The 12758-nt window shown below is 42.5% G+C and overlaps 1 long non-coding RNA gene across 1 annotated transcript in view; it reads left to right on the top strand.

Annotated features, from left to right (window-relative positions):
- The first annotated feature begins 1923 nt into the window (after nucleotides 1-1923).
- The window catches only part of LOC139046512 (uncharacterized), a 79199-nt gene continuing 68364 nt past the window's right edge, over nucleotides 1924-12758 (top strand). Inside the window, exons 1-2 of the long non-coding RNA XR_011506631.1 lie at nucleotides 1924-2082; nucleotides 2614-2720. This is a non-coding gene — a long non-coding RNA (uncharacterized lncRNA). The remainder of the gene's footprint in view (nucleotides 2083-2613; nucleotides 2721-12758) is intronic.

Raw genomic sequence — 12758 nt, forward strand, 5'->3', positions numbered from 1 at the left:
AGTCCACCAACCATGCTAGTTCCAGGCCAGAGCAACATGATAGAAGCTGCTGATGATTATTCTGTCCCCGAGTAATCAAGAGAGGGACAAATATTTCTATAAAAATAGCCAGGTGGGATTACCGACAAGTGATCATTGTCCATGACCCTCCATAATTGATTAGAAATATATTTGTAGGACCTCAGGCTTAGGATGGTGTTTAAAAACAAAACCACAGTTGTCCTTTGTTCTGCAGCCTTTGACAAGGAACCTGATTTTCTTCATCAACAAAAGTGAGAAAGGATAAGCCTATCTACACGGGGCACCTCTACAGGTTTTTGCTGGGCTAAGTAGGGCCTAGAGATGGCTCCCTTAAACAACATACTTATCTGAAACCCAGACCTTCTCTGATGCTCTAGATCAGGAGTGGGCAGACATTTTCTGTCCAAGACCAGATACTAAATATTTTAGGCTTTGCTGGCCACAAGCAACTGCTCAACTTGTTGTAGTGTGAAAGCAGCCTCAGAAACAAGTGAGCATGGCTGTGTTCCAATAAAACTCGGGCACTTGACAGACAGTGAAACTAAAATTTATGTAATTTTCACATGTAATGAAATGTTATTCTTCTTTTGGTTTTTACACTATTTAAAAATGTAGAAACCGTTCTCAGCTCAGAGGCTGCAGAAAAACAGATGGATTTGGCCCTTGGTCCGTAATTTGATGACCCCTAGTCTGGACTGGAGGCTGCCAAAGGCTGCAGAAAGTATTTTGCACATGTCCAAGGATGTGGAGAAGAATTAGAAGCCAGATAGAAATAATTAATGCAAAGTCTGGGAGGGACATGGTCTCCACCAGCTACCCCCAAACAGGGAAACCTAGGAGCTGACCACCACTAACGACCACCATTCCTTCCTGAGGCTGTAGTGAGCCGCAGAAAACTTTGGGTGGCCCACCCCGTACTTGCAAAGCATTAAAATCACGAAAGCTGTAAACTGTAGTTGTTTCCTCTGAGGCTGATGATGAAGATGAGGACAACAACAGCAACAAATTAGAGGGAAAGAACTGAAGAACCTGTTTGTAAGAATCCAAAGCATAAACATAGGCTTACCCCCAACCCTTCTTATCTCCCAGCTCTGACCATTTTTGTTTTGTCCTTCCATTGCTTTAAAAAACATATACATATACAGACAAAACACAAGCCCCCACTTTTTTGATAACTAATGTACTGTTTACACTTTTCTCCACCTTGCCTTTTTTCCCCTCAACAATATCCTGCAGTTCACTCCATGTTAGAAACGTTCTTTGCTCCATTTTACATCTCTAAGTATGATGGCGTGGATTTACCATGGTATAACCAATTATTGGTGGATGTTTGGATTGTTTCTCCTTTTGCTATTACAAATACAGCCCACAAATAGCACCCATAGCTGTTATTGATGTGTCCTCGTATGTGCCAGTACTGTGCAGTTTATGTGTATGATCCCATTTAATTCTTACAGCAAGCTTGTGAGGAGGGGTCATAAAAGTTCGGAGAGGTTCAATAACATGCCAGGGGGCAAGCAGCCATAAGTAGCAGAGCAAGGATGCCTGCCATCCTGACTGGATTCCTAGGCACTAGGCCCACTTCCTCCTCCTGATTCAGGCCCGTGTGGAGGCCCAGAGGAGATCAGGATCCTCTCTCCCTGACCCTGCAAGCCTCATGGCACCAGCCCATATTTTTTCCAAACTGATCAAGACAGAGCTTCCCGCCTCTTCCCAGCTTCCTTAGCCGGGAGCAGATTTGCCAAACAGCTGCTCAAGGTTTGGCACGTTGCCCAGGATGTCCCCATCCTGACAAAAAAAAGAGATGAATGGGACAAGGCCAAGGTCCTGCCTCATCTGCATTCTCTCTGGCTCTCCAGAGATTGCCCTCTATGCCTCAGGCTCCCGCGTCTCCCCAGAAGCATTCGCGCTTGGAGCATGCATGGAGGAGCATGAGAGAGAGAGTGCTGGGCCAACCCTCCATCCTGAAGTCAGGGGCGCACAATGGTTTCTAAGGCCCTGCTGCCTCTCCCTCCTTGTCACTGTCCGAAGATTCCCTGCCGACCAATCCGGGACAGGAGGGTAAGTCTGGGGAGCCTGTGAAGCAGGGAGTGCAGATGAGTGGAGGCATCTTCCTTTGCCCCCCTAGTCAGGCCTGAATGTGAGCAGAGCCAAGACATAAGAGAATATCAGCCCAGGGGTGCCACTAAAGTCCTAGCAGTCCTAGGGGGTTAAATGTCAGCAGCACCTGGATACAGTTACAGAGGCCAAGACAGAGCCTGTCCAGGACCTCAGAATGGGGACAGGGGTATGTGAGGTTGCTTCTCTTAAAGCAATGCTATGGCTTATGGTGCCGGGGAAGGAAGCCTCATGTCTGTACTAGATGATGATTCTTCGAGGTAAGCTGGGCAGGAAGGAGGAAGGGGGAAGCTACACATTTCCGAAGCACACGATTGGCCTTAAAAATTGCGTCAAACTAACATTCTACTTTTGAAGCCATAAAAAAAAGTAATAGTTCATATTTATTAAGTGTTTAGGCACTGTGATAAATTATCTTCATCATTTCAGTTAATCCATATGAGAAACCTAAAAGATATAATTCCCATTTTACAGATGTGAAAATTGAGGCTCAAAGAGCTTAAATGATTTGCCCAAGTTTGCCAACCTAGTAAGCAGTGGCGTCCTGATTCAAACTCAGATCTGATGACTGCAAAGTCCAGGTACTCAGCCATTTTACTATGCTGGAACCTCTTCCTTCCTTCTTTCCTTTATTCATTCGTTCAAGAAATAGTGACCATCTACTATGTACTAAACACACGTTATCATGGGGATATAATAACTAACTAGATAGACATGGTCCTTACCCTCATAGAGCTCATCTTCCGGTGGGGAAAAATAAACAAGTAAATAAGTAAACAGCATACTTACAGACTGTGATAAATCCTATGACTACTATAAGATTGTTTTAAAGCAAAGCTTTTTTTTAAGAATCTAGTAATCAGTGGAAGGGAAGGGGTCCTATATAAACTCTCCTTATACTGAATTTGCCTAAGTAAAGTATACTATTTCAAGGAGGTTCCTTGACACTTAGCCGTTTTATTTCATCTGAATTCTTCCCTGGTTGAGCAAAACTACAGTTTCGTTAGTAGTAGTATTCTTTTACTATTCTGAATTCAATGTTTCCAAATCCAAGACATCCATTTCAAAGGATCTGGGTTTATATAATCTAACTGTGTGAAATGTTTAGAGAGGCATCCCCAGGAAAGCTGAAATTACACCCTGGGAGGAATGGGGGAAGGAACCATGGAAGGCTTTCCAGTAGGAAGGGATGTCTCGCTCCCACACAACATACCCATCTTTCCCTCCAAGTGCTAGAGCTGTGTGAAAATCTCCCGTGAAAGACGACAGGATGTGAATTCAACCCATAATTTGAAAGACAAGTATATCAGATGAAAAGTGATCTAAACAGTATTATTATTATATTCAATTATTATCATTGTTCTTCCATGGAGTTAGAAGATTTAAATCTGAGCTATCTTTTTTTCTTTATGTTCACAAATACCCAGGAGGAAGGGAGGTAGTAGATGCTTGTATTCCCATCATTCCTTAAACAGCGTTTGAATTAAAAATACCTGCCCTCTACTTCTCTGACAGGGACCTGGGGTATAATTAGATTAGCATCTCTCAACTGCTTTAGGTTTCCCAGAGATAGGCATTAGGTAAACATAGGTATTATTATTGTTATCATGGTGTCATTATGTTATTGTCATTGTGTGGATTCTCCCATACGCAGGATGGGATGCTAGCCTAGAACATTATTTGTCTAGTGCTTTGAGCCTAGATGAAAGGCACGTACATGTTGTCTTGTGTTGGAATCATTGCTGTGATTATTGTTGCATTTATGGTTATTGAAGAATGAACCAATTTTCAAACTCATCTCAACAACGCTCCAATATTTTTTATGTCTCCTGTGTGATTGCAATGGTGTGTTCTTCCATGTCTGTTTAATGGCCTGGGGTAAGACAGCACCCTGGGCTTCAGACATCACCTGGGGAAAATGGGAGACAGGTGGGATCTCTTAGGATGGTGCTTTCTTAGCCTCGTTGGACTAGAGCCTGCAAGAGGGTGCAGGGCCCCAGGCCCACTGACAGCCAAACTCTAATGAGTCATTCTGGTTAAAACCAACTTTGAGAGACTCTTCTATCACATGTGCTACCTCAAGCAGCCGCAAATGGCTATTCAGAAAAAGATTAAGATGGGATCCATTTCAAAAAGAGGAAGGAAGAAGAGCTATAGAGCCTAACGGCCCACAAGAGAATCATTTTATGAGATTAAAGTAGTTGATTCATCACTAAATAGACCAGCTGGTAAAGTTGTATGGTTCATTTGAGGAGGGCATTCATAAATCCAAAGATTTATGCTACTGGTGATGGCAATTTTATTTTGGAGTTTCTGAGTTTGGGCCCTGCCTTATTTTATCTTGCTGTATTCTGACAATGTCATACTCAAAGGTCCTTTTCATTCCACTGTATTGTTTTTTTCTCCCAGTGAATTCTACTATTATTAATCTTCTCACAACTGTGTTTACAGATGTGGCCATAATTATTTACTGAAGCCTCACTCTGAAGGTTTGCATTGTCTTTCACTTCCTCCACTGAAAGCCTCATGTTTTATAAACCTGAGAATCCAAAAAACTGCTTAATTTCTAAATGTGAGATGATGGATCCTTTTCTCTACTTCCCATCTCATAGCTGTAGCTCTTCATAGGGTTGAATATCACCACATTTAAATGAAGGAAAAACCTCCCAATTGATGAGACAACTGCTCACTGAAATTTTTACATGTATTCAGGCCTCAGACTGTTATCGCTCTGCGTGGTTTATTAAACGTGTTTGTAATAACAGAGTTATCACTCTCTTCGAATTCGATAATTGCCTCTTGAGACGGCGTTTCATGCGGTGCTGAGACTGTCATGGTGGAGAAAGTATTTTATTCTCCTCTCATGAGGAATCCCCACCTTGTCCTGTCTGTGGAAAGACAAAGCTACTTGGATACTAAAGATGGGATATATGCGGTTGCTGGGCAGACCTGGGCTTTGGACGCAAATAATCTAGGAAAAGAGCGACGGTGACTTGAACTGCTATTTCTCATAGAGTCTGGGGGAGCATTTCATAGGCAGCTACAGGTTGCAGCTGGTCTGGCGGCGATTTTGTGCGCCTGAGTGCTGAGGCCGGCACCACTTTATTATCAGAACAGAACAAATCTAGGCTGATGCGCGTGGTATAAAGAATCGCAGGGAGCCTCCGCACCACATTCTGCGGCCATTCTTTCCAGTTTTTCTGCTGGTGCACTCCGGATAATTGCAGTTTAATTGGGTGACAAGAAATGAAAACTGTGTCCACATTATCCAGGATTATCTTTTTCCTGAAGCCTGCCACCAGTTGAAAGGAGCCCATTTATCAGACCAAAGAGCTTCGCTCGGTTGCTTTTACGAACAGAGAAGAGTGTGAGAACAGGCTGGGCAAGGGAGAAAGGGAGCTGACAGCTAAGAAAAATTATTTCAGTTGTTTATCATGAGGAAAGTTTATCTGATTCTTTACAAAATGATATGGAGGCCGGAGTGTCGAGCCATGAGTAATGAACATTGACCAAGTTTGCTTCCTCCACTGGTCGGACCCAGCACTGCCTCTCTTTTGTGTGGGCACAGATCAACTTTAAAAGCTTCTTTCAAGCAGCATGAATGCACTTCATTTTACCAAAAAGAACTTTGTATTGATAGCTAGAAAAAAGGAAGGTTGTTTAAAAAGGAAGGGTAGACAATCGGGACAAAATGAGGAGCTTTCAGTTTCTATTATGAGCATGTCGCTCCATTCTTCTCATCTGTTTATACATTCCCTGCACAATAATGTCTCTTTGCAGTAATATGTTTCCCCTTTTACACTATTCATATTGAAAAAGCCCTCACATCATGACCATGGTAATAAATACCATAGAAATGTGGGTATAATGTCAATTTGCATTCTGTGAGAAGATCAAGATAAACCTAACGGCCAGAATATTCTGCTAATACTCATTCATCATTCTCCAGATCCAGGTAAAAGAGAGACCTTGTCACTACATTGCAAACCCCTTCTGTTGCTATTGCATTTGTGTGAACATTTTAGCCTAATGCATCAATTGTTAAGTAGAAAGAGCAGTCTTTGAAATTGTCTCTTGCGCTCAAATCCCTAGCTGCACAAGGTCTGGGCAGGAGGCGTTTCTATTCAGAAGGAAATAGAAGGCTTTAGTTCAGTAAGCACAGTGTGGGTGAAGGTTACGGAGGATATTGTGGGTTTTTTAAATAAAAGTTTTCGAATGGGAGAAAACTCATTATCTCTAATGGCAACAGTGAATATGGAGTCAATATCTGGTGGAGCAGTATGCTGTGGAGCTGAAGTCCTTGCATTTGCAGTTATCCATCAATGGCTGGTTGACATCGGGCTATCCTAAATGCGTTAGGTGGAAAATTTTTCCTGTTGTGGAAGTAAACTCTTAGTCACACATCTTAGTCCTTCGGGAGGTGTACATCGTGTTATCACACACATGGATCCATTATTCTCTGTAATATTTGGTGTTCAATTTGATATTGACCTTCAAAATTAAGGAGAGGAAAAGCTATAAATTAATCTGAAAGATCAAAATTAGATATTATGCACATTTTATGAATAGATGGTTAATTCTATTCATTGATTATATATTGAGGTCACATAACTCAGCTACCTCTAGAACTCCAGCCTTCCATTTCTCTTCTCTCAGAGCAGATACTAAAGTGTCAGTAATGTTCCCAAAGCAATGACTTTCTGTAGGATTTGGATGCTCTCTTTGTATTTTCCATACTGACCAGGGAGTATATAAGTTTAGTGAAGCAGGCATTTGGAGGATAGCTGTAATTCCCATAAGGCAATCTTTTTCTGTTTTTTTTTTTTATTATTAGAATAATAATTTGCAAAATTTTTGAATGAGGGGTATGGTTTTAAAAATTTTTGTTTTACAATTTGTTATTCTCATTCCAGCCCACCCGCTTAGAGATGTTTAAAGTCAAATACTTTTTCCTGTTATTTGTTTCCCTCTCTCCTGTATCTATGCTATCTATAATTACTATATTCCTGGGGACCTCTCTACTTTCATTGATTTTTCTTTCTATTTGAATTATTATACTTTTATGTTTATTTTCAATAATGTGTGATTTATTCAGAAAGAAAAAAGTTATACGTCAATTATATCTCAATAAAACTGGGGGGGAAGAAAAGGAAAGTTAAAAAGGAAGAAATCACTTTTCATTTTTTGCCAAAAAGCATGAGCACATAACTAACTCTACTGGAAATCTCTGAATCTGACAGTATGTAGAAAAACTCAAATAAAATGGGAATTCGACAGAGCCTCTTTGTGTGTTAGGAGAATTGACCCAATCACATATTATTATCATCTCAATTTAAAATTTTAATTTATTCCCTTGCTCTTAAAAAGGACCTTCTAGCCCGTATGCCACACTTACAGCCACAACCCAGAGCAAGAAAGTTTGACATTAGGTTATTTTAAGAATTCATTCACTTCTTTCCAGACACAGAAGAAATAATGTCTGCCTGACTCATCTTTGCTCCTCTGGCAGAAATGACAAATATACACATAGGCAGACAAACCCTATGTCAGACTGATTTGTAAAAGCCTGGAGATGAGTGTTGTGGGATCTGAAAACTATTTGTCAAATAGCCATGCCTACTTACGCTGCCTTCCTCCCGGTCAGCAAGGAAGACGTCTCGGATTAGGCTTATAACGAACACTGGAATGCTTTTCTTTACGTTAGATATCAGAACTCTGGATGTCTGTTCAAATATACTTATCCTCTGAAAAAGAGTTGGATACAAAATCGCAAAAAGTGAGGATGTCACACACTGACTGACAGAATATGTATGATTATTGTCCATCAAGGCAGCAAAAAGAATCCCATATGTCGGGAGCACAGACATGGATTACATACCTCCTGTCTGCTGGCACATGGGATGGATATGAAAAAGAAAAAGTCAGATCATAGCAAAACAAAATATAACAAAGCAAAACAGACCAACCGACCAACCCAGAAATTCCAGAAAACTCACAAGGCTGAGCAAGAGGGCCCTGGAGCTCTCCTACCCATTTCCTCTATGTGTGGGTTTTAGGCAAGTACTGAGTGGTTTCTTATTTACTATTTTCCCTCAGCTACCCATTCAAAACACAACTGGGAGCAGAATACAAGTATTGTTTTTTGAATCTGGATAAGGAGACAACAAAATAGTGTGTTTTCATGTAACTGAAAAGTAATGATTATGTAAGAAATCATCAGAGGGTGTAGAAAGTCACTATAGATGACTCCCCAGGGATATGGACTCCGTCTGCTGCTGCAATAAAACAGTACCAAAGGGACTCTAAAAAAAGTACTGCAAATGAAACAAAAAACATGTTCATAATAGTGGCCGATGTTTATTGAATGCTTACCATGCTAAACAGTTTACTTGCCTTATTATTTCACAACAACTCTAAGTCATAGGTATTAGAAATTAAGGCATAGAGAGGTAAGATAATTTGTCCAAGGTAATAGAATGTTGTGGATTAATTGTGTGTTTCCCCAACTCCCCAGCCCCCTGATTCAAATGTTGAAGTTCTAACCCCTAGTACCTTAGAATGTGACCTTATTTGGAAATCCAGTCATTACAGATATAATTAGTTAAGATGAGGTCATATGGGAGTCCAGGAGGCCCCTACTCCAGTATGACCATGTCCTTATGAAAGGGGGAATTTGGACAGACACACACACACGAGGAGAAGACCATGTGAAGATGAAGGCAAAGATGAGGGTGATGATTCTACAAGCTGAGGAATGCCAAAGACTGTCAGCAAGCCACGAGAAACTGGGCGAGAAGCATGGAACAGATTCTTCCTCACAGCCCTCAGAAAGAATCAACCCTGCTGACACCTTGATCTTGGATTCCTAGCCTCTAGAACTGAGAGACAACAAATTTCTGTTGTTTAAAGCCACTCAGTTGTGGGATTTTGTTCCAGCAAACTAACACACAGAATTGATAGATGGTGAAGTTGAGACTTGAACTCAAGTCCTCTGGCTCAGGTCATGGGCTGGAATCACTGTACTGTATCATTGCTCCTCTGGAGTTCTGCGTGCACCTCTGCACCCCTCAGCTAGGTAGGCTCTAACCCCAAGGCATTTCAGCATGAAATCCACTGTGAGCCTTGCTCTCCAGAGCAAAGAAAGAGCTCCCCACTATTACTTGAGGTCATAGAATGTTAGACTCAAGGGGATATGAAAGACATTCGAGGGCAGTGGTTTTCAAATTGTGTTCCATAGAACCCTAAGTGCCCCTTGGGGTGCCTCAGGGGCTCCTGCGTTATCAAAGGAGGAAAGGGAGCAGCCAACTTCCAGGACCCTCTACTCCAATTTCACCCTGAGCACTGTGTTTTTATATGCTTTGTAGTTTAGGCTGGTTTGAAGAAAGGGTTTTGCAGCTTAAAAGATGAAAACCATTGATGTAGTCCAAATCCATCTCTTTACTAATAGACATTGAGGTCCAAAAGGTCTGGATGAAATTCTCAGGGTTGCAGGTGAGCTTGGCAGAGCCAGGGTTGAAAGTTACTTCTATTATGCTATTCCTTACTGCTCATTGTAGTAGGAAGAGAACTGGACATTCCCTGAAAATCGAGGGTCCCAGGAAGCATGACTGACCTTGGAGTCTGGCCATCCATTGGGATGATCTTCGTTCACATTAGTAGATAAAAAGGAGCCTAAGTTCCCTGACTCATGTAACACAGTCCCTCACACCCATATAGAGAAAAGAGTAGCCCTGACATGGAAATTGATGCACAGGCTTAGATGCTAGCTATAGCCCAGGTGGGAGCACTTTATATAATGGGGCTCTCTCCCTCTGGCTACTGCTGGGCTCTCCTGATACTTGAGAGTCGCTTTTTGATTCAGTTATCCCGCAGAGTCAGGGAAAATTGGTAGTATGTGGATGATATCAAGAGGAAGAATAAATGATATCTGGAAAAAGAGAACCTCCTTTCAAGGCTGGGGAAGCAGCATGTGGCCAAAGGTGACACTGCCTTGTCTCAGAATATATTTCCATTTGGTGATTTACATGGGACTGAGGAAGCTCCTTTGGGGTGAGGGACACTTGAGTCCCCCCCATAGTTAGTGGTTAGGCATATCAACACTGGTGGTTAGGGACAGGGAAAGGTGACAGAAGCCAGACTCTGTGCAAAGGGAAGGAGAGGCACAGAATGAGCCAGACTGAGCAGCAGATCCTAAGAACTAGACAGGGGTTGGAATTCCTGTATGTGTTGCTATCACAAATGAACTGTTGTTCCTCTGAACTAGAAGAGTTGCTTCACTAAACCCTTCAGTGCACTGGGCCCAAGCTGTCCATTATGAGATCCCTACCTCCCATCTGACCCTCTCTCTTTTCAACCAGCGGAGATTAACTGAACAAAGAGTGTCTGTCCTCTCCCTTCGTAAGAGACTGCCAAGCAATCTCAGCGCTGTGAGAGTCAAGAACATCATCAGTTAAATAGTGAATCTTAAAGGGAATCAGCACCAAGATGGCGACTCAAGCTAATGTAGAAGTGCCATGGCCGGCTCATGTTAGAGAAAATAGCTGTTCCTGAAAATGTCTGCCTTCCAACTTCACAAGATCCTTGCCAGCCAGCATGAATTGGCAAGCGTCCCCTCTAAGGAGGTAGTGGAATGACAGCTCAACTGGCACTAGGACCAGAGTGGTCAGCCAGGAGGGGCTGAATTCCAGCTGTAATGGCCTCGAGGCAGCTGTGGCATTATTTGGTCAGGGCCAGCAGTAAGCAGAGCCTTGGCTTGGCAAAAAATGACTATACTGATTCAAGAAAACATGTAAAATATCTCTTGAAAATTAGCTGAAATATTTGGAGGAGGGTGAGCCTCAAGGAATTGGGTTTCCCCGCATGTGCAGGTCAGGAACTAGAGCTTCGGGAACTTGGATCTTCATGTTGAGATGGTTATATTTGTACACACAGGCCAGTGAAGCATGTGGCTCTTGGGTTACTTGCTACTATTGCTTTCTAATGGGTATGATTACGGAACAATTTGCTCCTTGAATACTGATTTCCAAGGCTTCTGTGAGAAGAGTGAAATTCTGACTCCTTCTCCCCAGAAAGTCTCGGTATTTCTAAAAATGAGTTCTGCCTTCTAAATACAAGATGGCAGACTAAATATAAATCTTTACTCTCCTTTCTCCCAAAATATCATGGTGATGACAACAAAGAAGAACAAAAGGGAATAATTGAACTTTAGAGAAAGGAGAGGAAGAAACCTCGGCAGGCCAAAAAGAGTGATGCCTTTCTGAAAGATGGGAAGCCAAAGGAGTCATAGGGAGTGACATTGTGGAGTGGGACCACTCAGCTCATTCCTGAAGGAGCAGTGGGTGTGGGAGGTGTTCTTGGTGGGGGAGCCAGAGAAGCTCCCAGCACAGGGGTGGCAGCAGAGAGCAGGAGTGAGTGAAAAGTAGGCAGAAATGGAAGTGGTTTATTGAAGGATTGTTTCTGGGGCATTTATACAAATGCCTGCTTCCTCCTCCACTATTCTCAATCCCCCTCCCCAAATGTGAGGGAAGGACCTTTAGTCTCAGAGTAAAATGAGGTGGTTGCTCTCTAAAGAAAATAGTGCTTCGGGAGATCTAAGGAACTGAGTGTGGCTGCGGGTATCCAGAGTTCACAGCTCTTTAGTTTGGCATAATAAAGAGAGGTGTTTTGCCAGTTCCCTATTTCGTCAGACCCTAAAGAGAGCCTGCCAGTCTACGTGCCCTACAGGCACACACATTTCTTACAGCGAGCCCTTTTTTCTAAGGGAAAGGCCTGGAGGGAAACAGGACTACCCCCATCTAGAAGTCATCCAATCTCCACAAGCTTCCTTATGAGGATACTGGATGAGGAAGGGTAGGATAAGATGCGGTGACAAGATGCCTAACAGTCAATTCAGTGGCTTGAGAAACGTAAACGTTCATTTCACTATCCAGCTGCCAACCAGTCAGTGCATGACTCTCCTTATGAGTCATTCTGGGAGGGCAGCTCAGCCGTCATCAGTTCGTGGTGTCCAGGGTCACTTCAGCCTGGACACTTCAGGAAAGAGGAATGAGATCATACAGGAGTCATGTGCATGCTCTTGAAAGCATCCACCTGAAAGGGGCTCATTACCTTGGCTAGAACACTTAACTGCAAATGCATTTGGGAAACAAAGTCTTAGTTGTGAACCAGGAAGAAGAAGAGCAGCTTTTGGTGGCCAGATAGCAGCCTCTGCACAGATACAGGAAGGACCACCAGACACCCAACGATACACAATGGCACCAGAAAGAAGGAACAGGGTGGAAAAAGAGAACAACCAACCTCACAGCTTATTCAGTGAACATAGTAGAAGCTTCACAAATTCTATTTAGAGCTTTGAAAAGATATTGCATCCATTAAAAAAAAAATTAGGCTGCTTTGCAAAAGAGGAACCCAAAGAACAAGGAAGAGTCATCAAGTATGATGACCGAAATTTTAAAATTCAATACAAGAGTAGATGATAACATTGGTTGTTGGTTTTGAGTTTTTAAAATAAACCTATAGAAGATTGGCCTGGTGGCATAGCAATTAAGTTCGTGCTCCGCTTTGGCGCCCAGGGTTTGCAGGTTCGGATCCCGGGGGCAGCCATAGCACTGCTTGGCAAG

This window comes from Equus asinus, chromosome 11 (assembly GCF_041296235.1).
Source record: "Equus asinus isolate D_3611 breed Donkey chromosome 11, EquAss-T2T_v2, whole genome shotgun sequence".
NCBI lineage: Eukaryota > Metazoa > Chordata > Mammalia > Perissodactyla > Equidae > Equus > Equus asinus.